The 14891-nt window shown below is 40.5% G+C and overlaps 1 protein-coding gene across 1 annotated transcript in view; it reads left to right on the forward strand.

Annotated features, from left to right (window-relative positions):
- The first annotated feature begins 6135 nt into the window (after positions 1-6135).
- LOC306978650 (uncharacterized protein) overlaps positions 6136-14891 on the forward strand; it is a 196586-nt gene continuing 187830 nt past the window's right edge. The window contains exon 1 of the mRNA XM_079577304.1: positions 6136-6215. The gene's annotated coding sequence lies outside the window, so the exon portion shown is untranslated. The remainder of the gene's footprint in view (positions 6216-14891) is intronic.

Here is a 14891-nt window from a genome sequence, read left to right on the forward strand (position 1 = left end):
TTAGATTTCTTTATCTTTTTGTCTACTTGATTATACATAGCCTACAGTTAATGCCAGTGCTCTATGGGAAGCGTGACATTTTGGGTGTGCTAAGGTATACTGCGTGTGAGTCGAGCATCACACTCCGCCCATTGCTGTGGCCATTGAAGCCGAGAGTGTAGCCCCCATCTTTCCTTTAAACTTTGTAAAGTGAACTCTCGCCGATGTCCAAATGAATAGAGCCCTTTCAAAAAGTCATGGCCATTGAACTCTAGAGACAGAATATAGACTTAAGTCCTGCAACCTTTGTGACTGGGGGTTCCTGCCAGGCATGATTCCTGTTTAGTGAATAAGTGGGGTAATTATGGTGCGGTTTGGGCCATGCAGCAAATGTCACCAGCAGATAAACAGTGGGAGCAGCCCTGCTGTAAAGGCCTGATTTATTCACCCTGGACCTCCTGTAGCCTGCAGATGAATTGGGAGCATTTGAGTGGAAAAAACAAACTGGCTTGTCTTGATTTCACTGCAGTTCAAGGATGCATATAATTAGAATAAAAGCAGTTAGTGGATATGCTCCTTTGTCACACTCTGTTGTTTCACAGAGGTCAGTTAAGTGCTTAGGTAGATAATAAGACACACAATATACATACAGTATATGCACAATACTGACATATTAAACTGTTTAATAATTTATGTCCATTAAATGTTTACAATAATCCGCAAAGTGGCCTGTTTTATGACGACCACAAGATGGCTGAGTCAGTGAGCATCGTTCCTTTAGCGACTCAAATAGATGGCCTAGCATCTCTAGATTAGCTTTGTCTGGAATAACAATGATAGCTTTAAGTGTGTCTAATTGAGGCTGGGCTTGCCCACCCCTTCGTAATGAAAGTGCTTACTCATTTTATCTGTCCTTTTAATAATTACATTATCATTTTACACCCCTGCCGCTTCCTTGGGAAGCAGGGACAGCGTGTGTGTCGTAGTGAAAGCTCATTATTGGAGCTGAATTATGTGCAGTTTATTGATCCCCATGGTGGATTATGGTGCTCTAAGTTAGTCTAGACAGAATAGTTAGCCAGATGACAAGGAGGAAACAGAGAGGCCCCAGGGGGAAGTCCCTGGGCTCAGTTAGCAATTAATGCTGCCAGGTAATAGAATTTAACTTTACACTAAATCCAGCAATACGTTGACCTTTTTTCCTTCTAGTTTATTTGAGCAATTTACATTCTTAATTGGGATGTAACGATGCACTCAAGCCCTGATTCCATTTTCGTTTCCGATATTTATTTACTTTTTCTATTTTTTTAACCTTTTGTTTTTTCTACAAAATCCGTATGACTCATTTTATAACCAAAAGATGTTTCTTTTATTTTAACATCTGCATTTTGTCCTTGCAACAAACTGTTGTCAGTAAGAGAACTTTACATTTCAAAAACAATTACAAGATATGAAAATGAACTGATTATTTTGACTTTTTTTTCTGCATTTTGTCTGATTTGAACAATTCTTTTATTATTTTTACATCTATTCACATTTTAAGCAGTTGAAAACAATTTTAAATCGATTTTCGATTAATTGTTACATCACCGTTTATTAATTTACAAAATTTCATTATTACATAGTAGTGAAAACTGAGGAGGAGTAGGCCGAAGTAAGAAACCTTATAAGAGCCTATCTTATTCAATGTGGTTTACATTGATGCTTTTCAGAGTAATGCAAGCGAAGACCAGAATAGTCTGTCATTTAAATCGAAAAGAGCCTCAAAAAGGCATCCACATTTGAAGCACTGATTAAAATAACATTTACATTAATGAGTTGATCTGGGAGGACATTATCAATAATGTTGAACCTGCGATAGTGGCTGAAAAGTGGTATCAAAGTATACAGCATATAGCTGTTTTTTTTTTTTATCTGTACACATTAGTGAACACCAGTACAATACAATAAGGGAAAGAAAGTTGAAAGACATCAATTATAGAAGCCATTTTGACATTTGGTATAAGGATTAAAAGTCTGTGCTGCTTTGTAGTACCTAAAGGTAATGTGTTAACATGTGTTAACGAATTGTTGGAGTGTTTTGCCAGGAGCCAAACTACACTCTAAAGGCTGCCCTTCATAAAACCCTGGATCACCAGGCAGATTGCTGCACCTGTTAGAGCAACCTTTTACTGATACTACGCCAACAACTTTGCCCTGTAATGAGGCAAATGTGTAGCTCAAAGCCCTTCTGTGTGCTTCCTAATGTCCTTGACTCATATGCTGTGGTAGTATTAGTAAATACATATATGGGCATGATGAAACTGGGCTGTATCCACAATGGGGAGGCACTGAGTGATGCAGGGGGGCGTGCAAGAGGAGAGAATGAAGCCGCTGATTAGACTGGTTTTACTGCTCCTCTGATGACCTAGAAAAACACAGCAGCCCTGACCTTGTATTGCACAACCCTTATATATCTAATGATCTCTGAGTACCTTAATGATACAATGTGTTCTCTCCTTCCATTTGGACTATCCTCCTTTATGCTCCTCTCACACCATCCTTTTTTTTTTTTTTTAGAGCAAGCTCGCACACACAGACTTGTCCACATTCACACGCTCACAGTACATAGCCCTGAAAACCCCAGTCAGCAGTTTGGGGTAGGAGTCTAGCAAATGAGCTGTCCTATTGAAATAGAAAGGAGAGTGCTCTGTTCTGCAGAAAATGCTGCTATGGCAAGCCGTACAGAAGAGGGACGAAGGGGAAATTGCTTGTTCGGACAAAGAAACATGAAAATGTCCTTTCACTACAAATGTACCAATTTACATTTAGGAGACTGGATATCCATTTCTTGGGTACTCTACTCTTCTTTCCCGGTTTTATGTCACAAAGTGCCACTAAATGCTGTAAATGGTCTGAGAAAAACCATCCAATTTAATACCTGCATTTTCAATTTATCCTGTTCTGGGCTTTTAAATATGTGCTGTATGTCTGTGCCAGTTTAATAGAAACAGCCCTTTTAGACGGTTATAGTTCCATTTTATGCTATGTACAAGACTTTGCTGCAGATTTAAGTAAGATAATCCTTAATATCCTAATAATGGCTACAATTCTCAACAATGTGTTCCAAACCAGTTTCTGTGGTGTATTTTGTGCTTGTCCAAAGCTTGAATGCTTCTGCAAGGGCATGTGCTCTGTCCCAAAGCAGTCTTTTTCTGTCATGTCGGAAAAACAAGCAACATCAGTTACCAAATACATTGAGGTACAGCTACTACAGCAATGGGACACGCAAAAGGGGCTTACTATATGTTAAGTAAGTAGGTAGTAAATATTTTACAAACCAATTAGAAGTGGTTACCCTTTTTTTTCACATGCTCTGAAGATGTATTTTCTGCCTGTAGCCGTCCACCCTCATTTAGCCCACTTGAAACAGAATTCTCCATTTGGTGCTGGTATTCCCCCACCGCTTCAGTCTTGGCACAGTAATTAAGATTCCATTCTGTCTCTCAATAGGAATGTGAAGATGTAGGGTTATCACCACCGGACTGGGGCTACCCCAGTGAAGCACCTCCAGTGACCCCGGACCCAGCCAAATAGGGTCCTCTTCGCACCTCTCCTTTCCCCTCTCACCCGGGTATCGTGTTGTGTGGTCTCCTCTCTTTAGCTCTCTCATTACTCTCTCTGGGACGTGGGTGGCGGGGCCGGGGAGGAGCGGAGGAGGGCTTCAGTCCCTGGATGAGTGAGTGCGGATAAGAAGTTGTTTGAATTCATAATTGTGTTCTGGTGAAGGGGAGAGATTTGTAAAGCAAGGCTAGGTTCATTGTGTGGCGGTGCGAGTCCGGCGAAGGGTGTGAGCGGCTCAAAGCTAATGTAATCTACGCTATTAGAGAGGGTTAATTAGCTGCTGAACTGGAGCCTGAAGAGCACGCGGGGAAAGAGGGGAGACACGCATTGAGATAGAAGGAGGCCGGGCGGCGAGGATAGAGAGGTCTTGAGGGAGTGATTAGGGAGCGCTTGTTGTAATATAGCCACACAGTCAATAAGGGTACTCCTCTGAGGACCAGGAGAGATCTAGAGGAACACAAAAAAAAGTGGAGAAAGTTTCTCCTCATATAAAATGCCTGGAGGTCAGCTGTGGTGACACATGCTTGGACACAGGAGATGAATTCAGAGGATTTATTATTTTCATTTTTAGAGTGAGCAAATTAAGCTGAGAAGTACACTAGAATAACACCATGGATTCTGTTCCTACTTTCTTCTAACTTTAATGGGATTTTGCAATGTGGGATTGACCAGTACAAGCGGTTCAGACATTGTGTAAAAGATTTAGTAGTTATTTACAGAAAATATTTAGCTAAATATGCAGTAAAGGGTTCACAGAAAGCAGAAATACAGAATTTAATACCTTGTCAAGTATTGCTGAGAACGATTACGAAACATACCTCACATCCTCATATTTGCTGTGAGTTTAGTTGATTTGGTGAATCTATATTGCCCCTATACAAATGAATGTTAGTCTGACTGGTCCACTCTGCAACTGTACTGGCCCTGTTTGCATACTGTCTATTTATGTTTTTTTTAATTGCAGATACAGTATACCCTTTGTTTTATATCATCCAGCACAACAACAATAACACAAGGCTAAAATTGGTCATTGTTATTTCCTTAATATATTGATACACTCTGCTGCTTTTTAACAGTATTTTATTATTTAAGGATTTTCTGGCTCACAGGCTTTGTTAGACAGCACTGGGTGAAAGAGACTGTAGAGCAGGGAGAGACCTTCAGGCAATTGTCGGAGCCCAAACTCAAACCCACAATGCAAAGAACAGAACAGAGTTCCACCATACAATTCCATATTCCCCCAGGCTGTAGTGGCTCTGAGGCCCTCCAGGGGGGCACTTTGGGAACCATTGTACTAGACCAGGGGGGCCCAAACTTTTTTCACGAGGGCTGCATATTGACATACAGCATCGAGAGCCACAGTTTGGTGGTCAGTGTTTTCAAACATTGAACTGTTTGTATTTAAGCAAGGTTGCCCCACACACCTTTATTTAGTCTTGGAACCATAATGCTGGCTCTGTCTCACAAATAAATGTTACTCTTTGTGGTTTTAATTTGAGGAATTATTAAGATTGCTGTTAAAAGTCCCATCTCTGGTGATGTGTGCCAGTAAAACAAAATTGGTCTGAGGGCAATATTTCACTGTTAACATTTTTTACAAGATTCATCTCAAATGTTCTTCGTACAGGATGACAAGGTGCCGTTTTTGTTGTTGTTTTTTTTAACAAGAAGGTTGCCACGAAGGTCAGGGTTTGGGTAAGGGATAAGGCTAAGATTTGAATTATGGATAGAATAAATATGATTAACCATGTCAATCATATTGTTCCCCTGCCATCCTGTGAAAAGTAAATGTACTTATCCCTCTGGTTGCCATCCATCTTCCAATTGGAAGTATATCTCATCCCTTTAAGCACTTTTTATTTACGATTTGTAGTTAAGGCCTGTTCCGCTGTCAGGCTGAATACAGAATAATTACACTTTTTATTTTTTGGTGTAAGTGTATTGTAGCGTTTTCTTGACCTTGAGGTGAGAAAAGCTTCAGACATGGATAAAAAACACAGTATAGAGTTATACCCTCAATTTAATAGCGGACTGAGGTGTTTCTCCAGCATCATCAGATCAATGGAGAGTAAATAGCCCACACTTCTTGTTTCACCGTGCAGTATTGATCTTTTCCTCAGCCTCGGCTTCCCTTTTCCACTGGCTTCTTGTGTCTTTCAACCCCTGGGACCGCTCTGATTGCCATAGATTGGACAAGCTAACAAGCGCATGATGAGGAACTGAGGCTTTCTTTTCTTCTCATAGGTTGTTTCATTTTTTTTTTTTCCTCTTTGTGGCACTGGCATGAACGCGCAAGATAGACAGAGAGACAAACACACAGGGACTAAAAAACATCACAGCTCTGCCGCCATCAAGGACTATTTCTTTCTTGTTTCCTCAGTTTTTCCCGTCCTCATCTGGGAACGACTGTACGCCGCGCTGCCGCTCTTTCTTGAAGGTTGCCAGGTTGATGGAACTTAGCTATACAGGCAACTCTTGATACAGTGTGCCTCTTCACCTCACCGGGAACTTTATTCTTTCCAGATGGCGCCGCGTTTGTGCCAGAGTCTTCCGTCGTCGAAGATTTCTCAGGTGGCCTGCGGAGAGCGACACACGCTGTTCGTGGTGGAGGATGGCGCTGTGGCTGCGTGTGGGTAAGTCTCCAGTCCAAACTTTGCTGTCCTATGAGAAAAGATAGGTGTGGAGAAGAAGAGGGGAAAGCCCGCCCTGTTCTCTTCCCAGCTCCCTTGTGTGCCAACGCATAGGCAAATCGCAGTCACAACAAGCTTTGCGCTTTATGGCCGTTGTAAGTTGACAAGAAATCATTAGCTAGTTAAACTTTACCTTTTGCCTGTTGTCGCGGGGTCTTTTTCAGCCCGGCCCGACTAAAGTTGTTGTAAATCTTGTGCATGTGCCGCCGGTGGTTCAGGATCGATAAAAAGTGTGTTTATTGAATTCTGTGTTTGTGTTTGTGGAGGACGTGAATAAACTATCTGGAATAAGTGTTCAGATGTGCTTTTAAGGCTCATTAGGAGCCTGCTGGCCTCATACATATGCTTTACATGCGTTGATTGGTTTAATGGCTCAACACATCTGATGCACTTGCTTATTTCTGCAGCATGCATCGGGATTTATTATTCATTTCTACTATTTATTCATGTTCTTCACGTTTGCTCTTCTGTTAGGCTTGATTTTGATCAACAGTAGACCTGTAAGTTGTTCTTACATACATACATATATTAATTTACATGAACAAAATTTGAATTCTGAAAACAAAGCATTTGTAATCTGTACTAATTATTTTGTGATGTAACTTCATCTCCCTTTGATCTAATTTTCAGAAACTTAAGTTGTCACATTGTGTTATATTTTTCCGCTCTGATTCCTTTTTTTCTAAGTAACCCAAGCCCACTCTCTACATTTCGAAGCGCCCCCCCCACATACCTGAGGACACACACAGATCCAGTATCTCACTGCTCAGCGCTCTCTTCTTGGCTCCTCGTGTTTGCATGTGATATTTTAGGCGACTCTGGGAGGGATGACAGTTCTAACTAGGCCTATTAGGTAACCCTCAGGGTGCCCTCAGCACTGATTTGAGCACCATTAATTTTCTATTATGGAGTGCTGAAGATGTGCCCCTGCGCAGTCATTCACCTGGCTTATTGAGTCTCGCACACACCAATTGTGGACTTTTCCAGGGCAGTGTTGCTGGAGGTTTAGTGTGACCCCTCCAGGGAGCTAATTTATTATTTGCAGATATCGATCTGGCAGGGCCGGCCAGTCGAGCCGTGGCCCATGTTGACTCTGCTGTGGCCCCTGGCGTCTTTAACCCTTTCCAGACACACAGACAGACTGGAGAGAGATAGTTAGCAGACATTACTTTATTAATTGTTGTGCAAGCTCCATAGTTTGCTTGTTTGGATGTGAAAAGTTCGCAGTGGAGGAAGAAAAGATCTAATCTTTGTAGGTTTTTTTTTTTCCTCTCACAAACCGACAAGTATGTATTCACTCTGGCATGGCGCAGACCCCCACACACGCACATGGAGCATACTCACACACACTGTCCAGGCCTGTCCAAGGGAAATAAAATCACAGTTAAGAGGAAGGAAAACAAATTTAGAAGGTCAGACAAAACATTTATCAAGCTGTGTATGTCTGGTGGGTAAATAACAGAGGGACAGTAAAGGGCATGACTCTGAAAGCACCAGATAACCACCGCACATCATCACACACAGTCTCCACGCTCACTGTGAGAATGGATATTTCTCACAGGGTCGCCTCTGGAGCATTTGCTAATATTCTTTCGCTGGTATTGCTGTTTTATTTTTGAACATTAAACTGAGTTATTATGACATATACCCTTGAGACTAAAATGTAAGGTATCACAGAGATAAAAAGCCAGTGGTAGTGGGGACATTGTGGGCCATATTTGCTTCAAAGATGCACATTGCCAATATATATTATGTGCACCAGTTTTAGTGTTTTGTGATAAACTCCTTGTTTTACCAATAAGGAAAGGTCAGTGATGGGTCAATGACAAAATAGTAAATTTTGTGTTAATCTTGGTTTTATCCAGGGACTGTTTTGAGATTCAAAAGATACTCAGGACATCGGCGCTATAGTCTCAGAGCGCTGCATCTGGCTTTGCAGTAGTGAAGCTTCGGCAGATGTTTCTTGCCCATTTTTGCTCGGAGAGATAAGGAGAGCAATTCCTGGGCTACTGGGGGCATTGCATATAAACCTGGTGTTGCAGCAAAAGGGTTAGTCCCTGGGAAAAGATTCAGAAATGACTCCAACATGCATGAATGGCTGATGAAGGAACAACACTGTGATGTGGTAAAAAAAAAAAAAAAAAAAAGCTCTAAAATGTAGGTTTTGCATAATATCTCCCTTTTAGGTAATTATGTGTGTATTTTCTTTACAAGGATTTTTACACACAGTTTTAATTGAGACCAAAGTGAATGGTTACTCCACGTAGATGTCCAAATGGGAATATGACCATTACAGTGAACAGAGTATCCAGATGTGGTTTGATTTTCTCTGTTGGGACACTGTCTGGGCTTTGATGTCCTTATCCCACACAAACACAGTGAGCTTCACCATCTGCCTGGAGCACTGGTACTAGAAAAAACACACACCAGAATAAAACACACACATTTATGCCCAGGGACCAATAAGCTACTTCCCACAGGCCTCCTCAAGGCCTCACCACAGCATCAGCCCCAGACTTGCACTGTCCCAGCCCTAATTGGTATTTAATGCTCTCACAAAATTTCGGAGGTCAGACGGTCATGCACGTCTGTTGGCATGTTTTTGTAAGAATGGCTTAGTGTGGAGTGTTGCTGAGAGGAGCGAAGAGGAAATTCACAGACTGTTGAGCTTTGGGGGTCGCCAGCGATGACTGACCTAAATGGAGGTGAATGATGATAGATGTCCAGAGTGGATTTATGAGAGATAATACACCAACATTTTCTGTTTTATGCTGGTTGTTATGATAGCATTTTACCTGATCTTTATAGCCCAGAACATAAAATAAAGGTCAGGAAATTTCCCATGGATGAAGGAACCCCCAACCTGTCCAAATTTGTCCAATCTGGCTCTGCGAAGACCATTTCACGGTTGACGAGGCAGTCTCTTGTTGAATTTGGCAGCACCTCAAAAGTTGGCTTGTATTCATCTTCCATATTCATGTGGATGTGAGGCGGAGGTCAGGGAGAAGATGTCCCTGATGAGGAAACATGATGTAGTGGATGTTCCACTGGCTGACAGTGCGGTCTGTGAATGCTCTTAAGGTGCTGCAATCTCTGGAATAGTGGGCTGTGTGCCCTTTCCCAAATGCAAGGGTCCACTTTGTGTCAAGAGAGTGAGTTCCAGAGAGACTTGTGCAGCTGCTCATTGAGAGGAAATCATTGAAAATGTATTAAGATAATTAGCTTTCATGGATTGAAATAATCTAGCAGACAATCAAATTGTCTGACCTTTTTCCGGATCAAACTAATTAGATTGTTGTTTTCATACAGGGACTCAGATTTATGATCATTTTGTCTCGATCAGATGTGCATTGGTGATGGACTATTCAAAAAAAGTACAACGGAAGTCAACAGCAATGATCAATAAAGATTATGTTTTGTGATCATGACAGATGAATGATCCACATCATTTTCGGACCCGTTCATGGGCACAGGCCCTGAGACCCCCCAAGTCCCCCTTTCGTCAGGGGAACCCCACATTCACTGTGCTCGTGTTCACACTGCACAACAGCCGCAGGACAGGGGCTCAATGACTTCAGTGTCGTGCGTGACCGAATACCCGCTAACCTTCATTGTAGCATGAGACCGAAGGCATCCAGATCACACTTTACACTGTGGAAATGTAATGATTGAGCAAGAAATGCAGCACGCAATCAGCGGACTTTGGGAGTTACAGAAAAACAAGGATTTACAGAGTTACTGTATTTTACTTAATGTTGTGGTGCAAACAAAACAAAGAGGACTTAGACAAATCCAAGAGTAAAGCAGGAGAGTCTAACTGGGTTGAAATTAGCGGCTGAATTGTGCATTTTTAATAAATAAAGATAACTGCCAAATGCAGCAAATGTAGCACTTGCCTTACACACGCATAAGAAACCACTTCACCAAAGAGTTCCTGGTCGGACTAGAAAGTACTGCCCCTGGGATAAGAGCAGAAACAGTTCCTTCAAAAGCGGCTCAGTTCTACTGTGTCGGAAAGCAATCAAAAGGGGGGCTGGTACATAAAAAGCACCAAAAAGTGCAAAAGGTTCCTGCGGTGGGAAAACGCCATCTGAGTTATGTTTAAGTTATTTAGCTTTTCTCCCCTGTGTTGTGTATGAAACACTATGTCCTGGTAATTCATGATGAAGTACAACTAATCAATGAATTTATTAAATCCTGCATTGCCAAAAAATTGTGCTTGTTTTAATGAATTCAAATGTGTAACACGGTCCTTTACTCTTAAAAAATCACAGAGCATTGGAATCTCTCTCTATTTCTCTATAAGTTAGATTTATGTGATCCCAAAAGAACAGTTGTCAATAATCTTCAAGTGGACCTCTCTGACATACTGCTGTCTCATCACTAATCAGGCCAATCTGTTTTTGCAAAATGGACACACTCAGCGCACTATTGACAGGAATGTCTCATTTTATCTCTGCGGTGTCTTACAAATGCAGAGCAAATCAAATCGCGCGTTTAGGCAGACACCATGACAGCTAGAATGATTTGGTGAGCCCTGTGCCAGCACTTTGCACTAAGTTACTCTGCACACTAATTGGCTGTTATCTGGCTCCAGATCACTAGCATCATTGAACAAGATGAAGATCTGGCTCTGTCTAGCAGTGAGCTCTGTAGTGTTGCTGGCTGATTACCTCAAACTGAAATGATGGTGAGGAAGAGTATCCCTCCATGTCCTCTTGGCTCTCAGCTGTGTTTTTTTTCTTCCTTCATGTGCCCCTGGAACTTAAACTCAGAATACAGCTGTGCTCGTTCTTTTATTCTAATTACAGCCTATAAGTGTGACCCACTAACTGGACAGTGGCCAGTTCTCATAATCAAAAACTAAGTGAAGTAAATATAAGTTTAATCATTTACTCATTAACACATTTAAAGAACTCTTCATATTAAGGGGTGCCCGTTAAGTATTAATAAGGTATTATTAGGCATTAGTAATTAATAGGCCATGAATAATATACTTATTCATGGCCTACCCTAATCCTACCTTGTAACTGTAAACAGATTACTAATGCTTATGAATATCTTATTAATACTTAACAAGCTCCCCTTAAAATAAATCGATACAGGAACTTTTGTTTCTAATGCGGCAAAATGTGTTTACTTAAAGGGATATTACAGAATTTTTGACACAGGGCCACATTTCCTAGTTATCCAGTGTGTTGTTGATTTCTGGAAATAAATATATATACATATTTTAAAATTCATGCAGTCCTTATAGTTGAAGAGTTTAGTGGCGCTAGGCTAGTGCTAGGCTAGCGCATGTCTATGGTAACTTGTAGCCTGCATTAAAAACCTCTTCAAAATCATCGGGTAGTCCTCCAAACGTTGCCATATCTGATTTGTAGAAAGCTCCTTTGTGAATTCCATGTGTAGTAATGCTGGCCGCAGGTAAACTACTGTAGAGCCGGTGACCTAGCGGATCACTCCGCCGCTGCGTACCTTACAACCAGGAAGCTGATGCTGCTCAAATATAAGTTATTTTAAGTGCAAAATTAATATCTTTAAAACATTATTCAGTCAACACAGACGTTTATATTGTTAGTCTAGTGTTATTAGTGATGTGCCTCAGGTGCACTGTGCTTGGGTCAGCCTGTTTTTAGTGCAGGCTACTAGTTACCATTGACATGCGCTAGCCTAGCACTAGCCTAGCACCACTAAACTCTTCAAATATAAAGACTGCATGAATTAAAGAATATATATATCTCCAGAAATCAACAACACTCTGGATAACTAAGAAATGAAGCCCTATGTCACATCCTGAAATATCCCTTTAAGTTTTTTAAGCAGTAGATGCAGTTTCCTTATAGCAAGAAGCCACAACTTAAAAATGTATGAAAGTTCTGCCGCTAACCAGATTTCTAAAACATAATGGAAATTTACCGACATTCCAACCAGAATCTGAACAAACGAGTGCTCAGGGGTGGCAGTTCTAAGAGAGACATCATCAGCCTCCTGGAGCCGCCCTGCGTGCCAGTGAACGATGGTCACTCATTTACCACAGCGATGGAAGCGGTGTTTGGACGGGAAGCGGCAGATTGATTTGAGCATGAGGGAAGATTTATACTTTGCAGAGGACAGTTTTGACACCCATTGTTTGCCCTGTCGAGCTATGCCTCCCAAAATGCATCATGTGTAAAATATTGCCCGGAGACTTAACATCTCTCTCTAAAGTAAGTTTTGAAATTGTGATTTATTTTGCGATTTATGTTTGAAAACCAGATTCCATTCACAATTCGCAATGTAAACAATATTTTTTTCATTTAATACATACATGACATGCATTTCAGAACATTTTTGTGGAGGTCATTCTTAATGTTAATAGGATTTTACACAACAAGACAACACTACAGTATATTGTTGCAGAGTATATTATATTCTCTAAATAATTGCAGCCTTCCAGTTTGCTAACTGCGAACATTCACATTGCGATTGTTATAGCGATTAATGGAGCCTTACTTCTTACCTTCAAAACATAAAACATTACATTTTAAATTTGCAGTTTGTCGGAATAAACCTCAAATTGCAGCGCCAAGAAATCAGCGAAGGCCATTGTTGTCTGTTGCCAACACTTAATAAAAGTGTCCGTCTTCCTCGTAGCCAAGAGGAATGTGTCCCTGACGCAGAGCCAGATAAATGGGGGACCTCTGGCTGTGTAGTGGGAGGCTGGAGCTCGGGGCGCTCCGATGTAACCTTGAGGAAAAAAAAAAAACCCAACAACTTGTTTCCTCTTTCATTCTATGCGTCTTGTTACTAAGTTTGTTGAATTGTGTGTTGCCAAAATGGGATTCCTTCAGGCATTTAACTGAAACAGGGATTTATTACTGCTTTAATTTGCTCTGCAACTTGATACTTCTCTTTTCAGTTTCAGTCTGGTAGTTTTAAAGTCAGGTGCTATCGTCTGTCCTCTTTGTTTCCATTTTTTCCCCCAACTCACTGCAGGTTCAATTTTTAGCCTTATGATTAATTTTTTTTTTAATCACATTTATGTTATTTCAAAAATGTTCTTTTATTTCAGTTTTTCCTTAAGGGGGCCATTACAGCAAATGCTTTCTTGTGCACAGTGATACTTAGCAACATTTTTCATCAGAATTATACCCACCACATCCTGTCTTTGTCAGTGTGTCTTCATTCCATAACACTGCAAGTGACTTTGGACTTTGTGGCTCTGTCTGGGTATAGTTTTTCTGAGTGTAGCCCCAAAACAATCAAAGTAAACTACATAAAATACACACATTTTGGGGGGGATTGTCATTTTGTGCTTCTTTATTCCCCCATTTTCCTCTGTGTAACAAGTCAACTTTTTTTTGGTTGCTTTTGTACAAAAGAAAAAAAGAAAGCTATGTATTATTGTTGATAGTCGTCGTCACATCAGGTCACTAACACAAAGAATAATAAAATGCAGAGTGATTTTCATAAACAATTGGATTATCATCATTAGCTCATCGATGCTTTGAAAAATATTTAGCAACAACAAAAACCTTTTTGTCTTTACAAAGTGAAGTGTATTCCAATTAGTCATAGAGAAAATGGTTCGATGCTATCTAAAATGAGCTTTCATGTGAGATTTGCTACACATACTGTATTTTTGTTTTTAGCTCAAGGCATAGCTTGAATTTGGTGCAAATCTTTATGTTAATTCCTTAATCTCAGGACTACTTTTTATGACCTTGGCAGTTTTACACATGGCTGGTGTTTTTAATGGTCACAACTTAGAACGGGGGTGTCCAAACTACGGCCCGCAGGCCAACTTCGGCCCACGGCCCACTTTTATTTGGCCCGCTGAAAATTTTTAAAAACTTAAATACATTTTTAAATTTTGTTTTGTTTTGTTTTGCTTTGATTGAATATATAAAATTAAAATCCATTAATAGAAAGCTGTGATGAAGACTCTTTTTTACTTTAATCATATTCAATTAAAAGAATAGTTATCATTTCATTGAATTTGCTCACTTTAATACAATAGAGGTGAAGTTATATATCTCACCTCTACTGAGTGCGGCCCAGTGGTTTGTATATTTTTCTGTATGTGCCCCCCCCTCCGCCGACTTCATCTCATTTGAAAGATTTGATTATTTTTTACATCCATAAACTTCCATTTAAACTACCAACACAAATGTACATCAGCTCTCCATCTGGCAAAACACAATTCCCTCTCCAGCCTCACACATCAGAAAAATCACCATTTGGAAAAAGAGAAGTAATTTTAAATTGCTCTAACAAAGGTATTTGCTTAGCTTTGTGAAAAAGAATGAACTGCTAGCCATATCGTTTACAATTGTTGGAACAAGACGACGTAATGAATGTGATAAAAGGCTGTAATAAATGTTTTGTTTTTTGGTGATTTTTTTTTCTTTTGGCCCGTAGGCTTTGTTTTGGCGGGACGGCTCAGAATTAAAAGAGGTAGGGAGCGGGGAGAGACATTCATCAAATTGTCGAAGTGGTTGGATGTGGTTGAGGTTCATTGTTACGTAGGTGGTAGCGGTCTTCATCATTAGACTACCGGCTGGGATTCTTGCTCTGCTTTTACCACTTAATATGTATTTGAAAAATATATAATTATTTCAGAAAGTCAGTTGATCA

This window comes from Gobius niger, assembly GCF_951799975.1.
Source record: "Gobius niger genome assembly, chromosome: 1".
Classification (NCBI taxonomy): domain Eukaryota; kingdom Metazoa; phylum Chordata; class Actinopteri; order Gobiiformes; family Gobiidae; genus Gobius; species Gobius niger.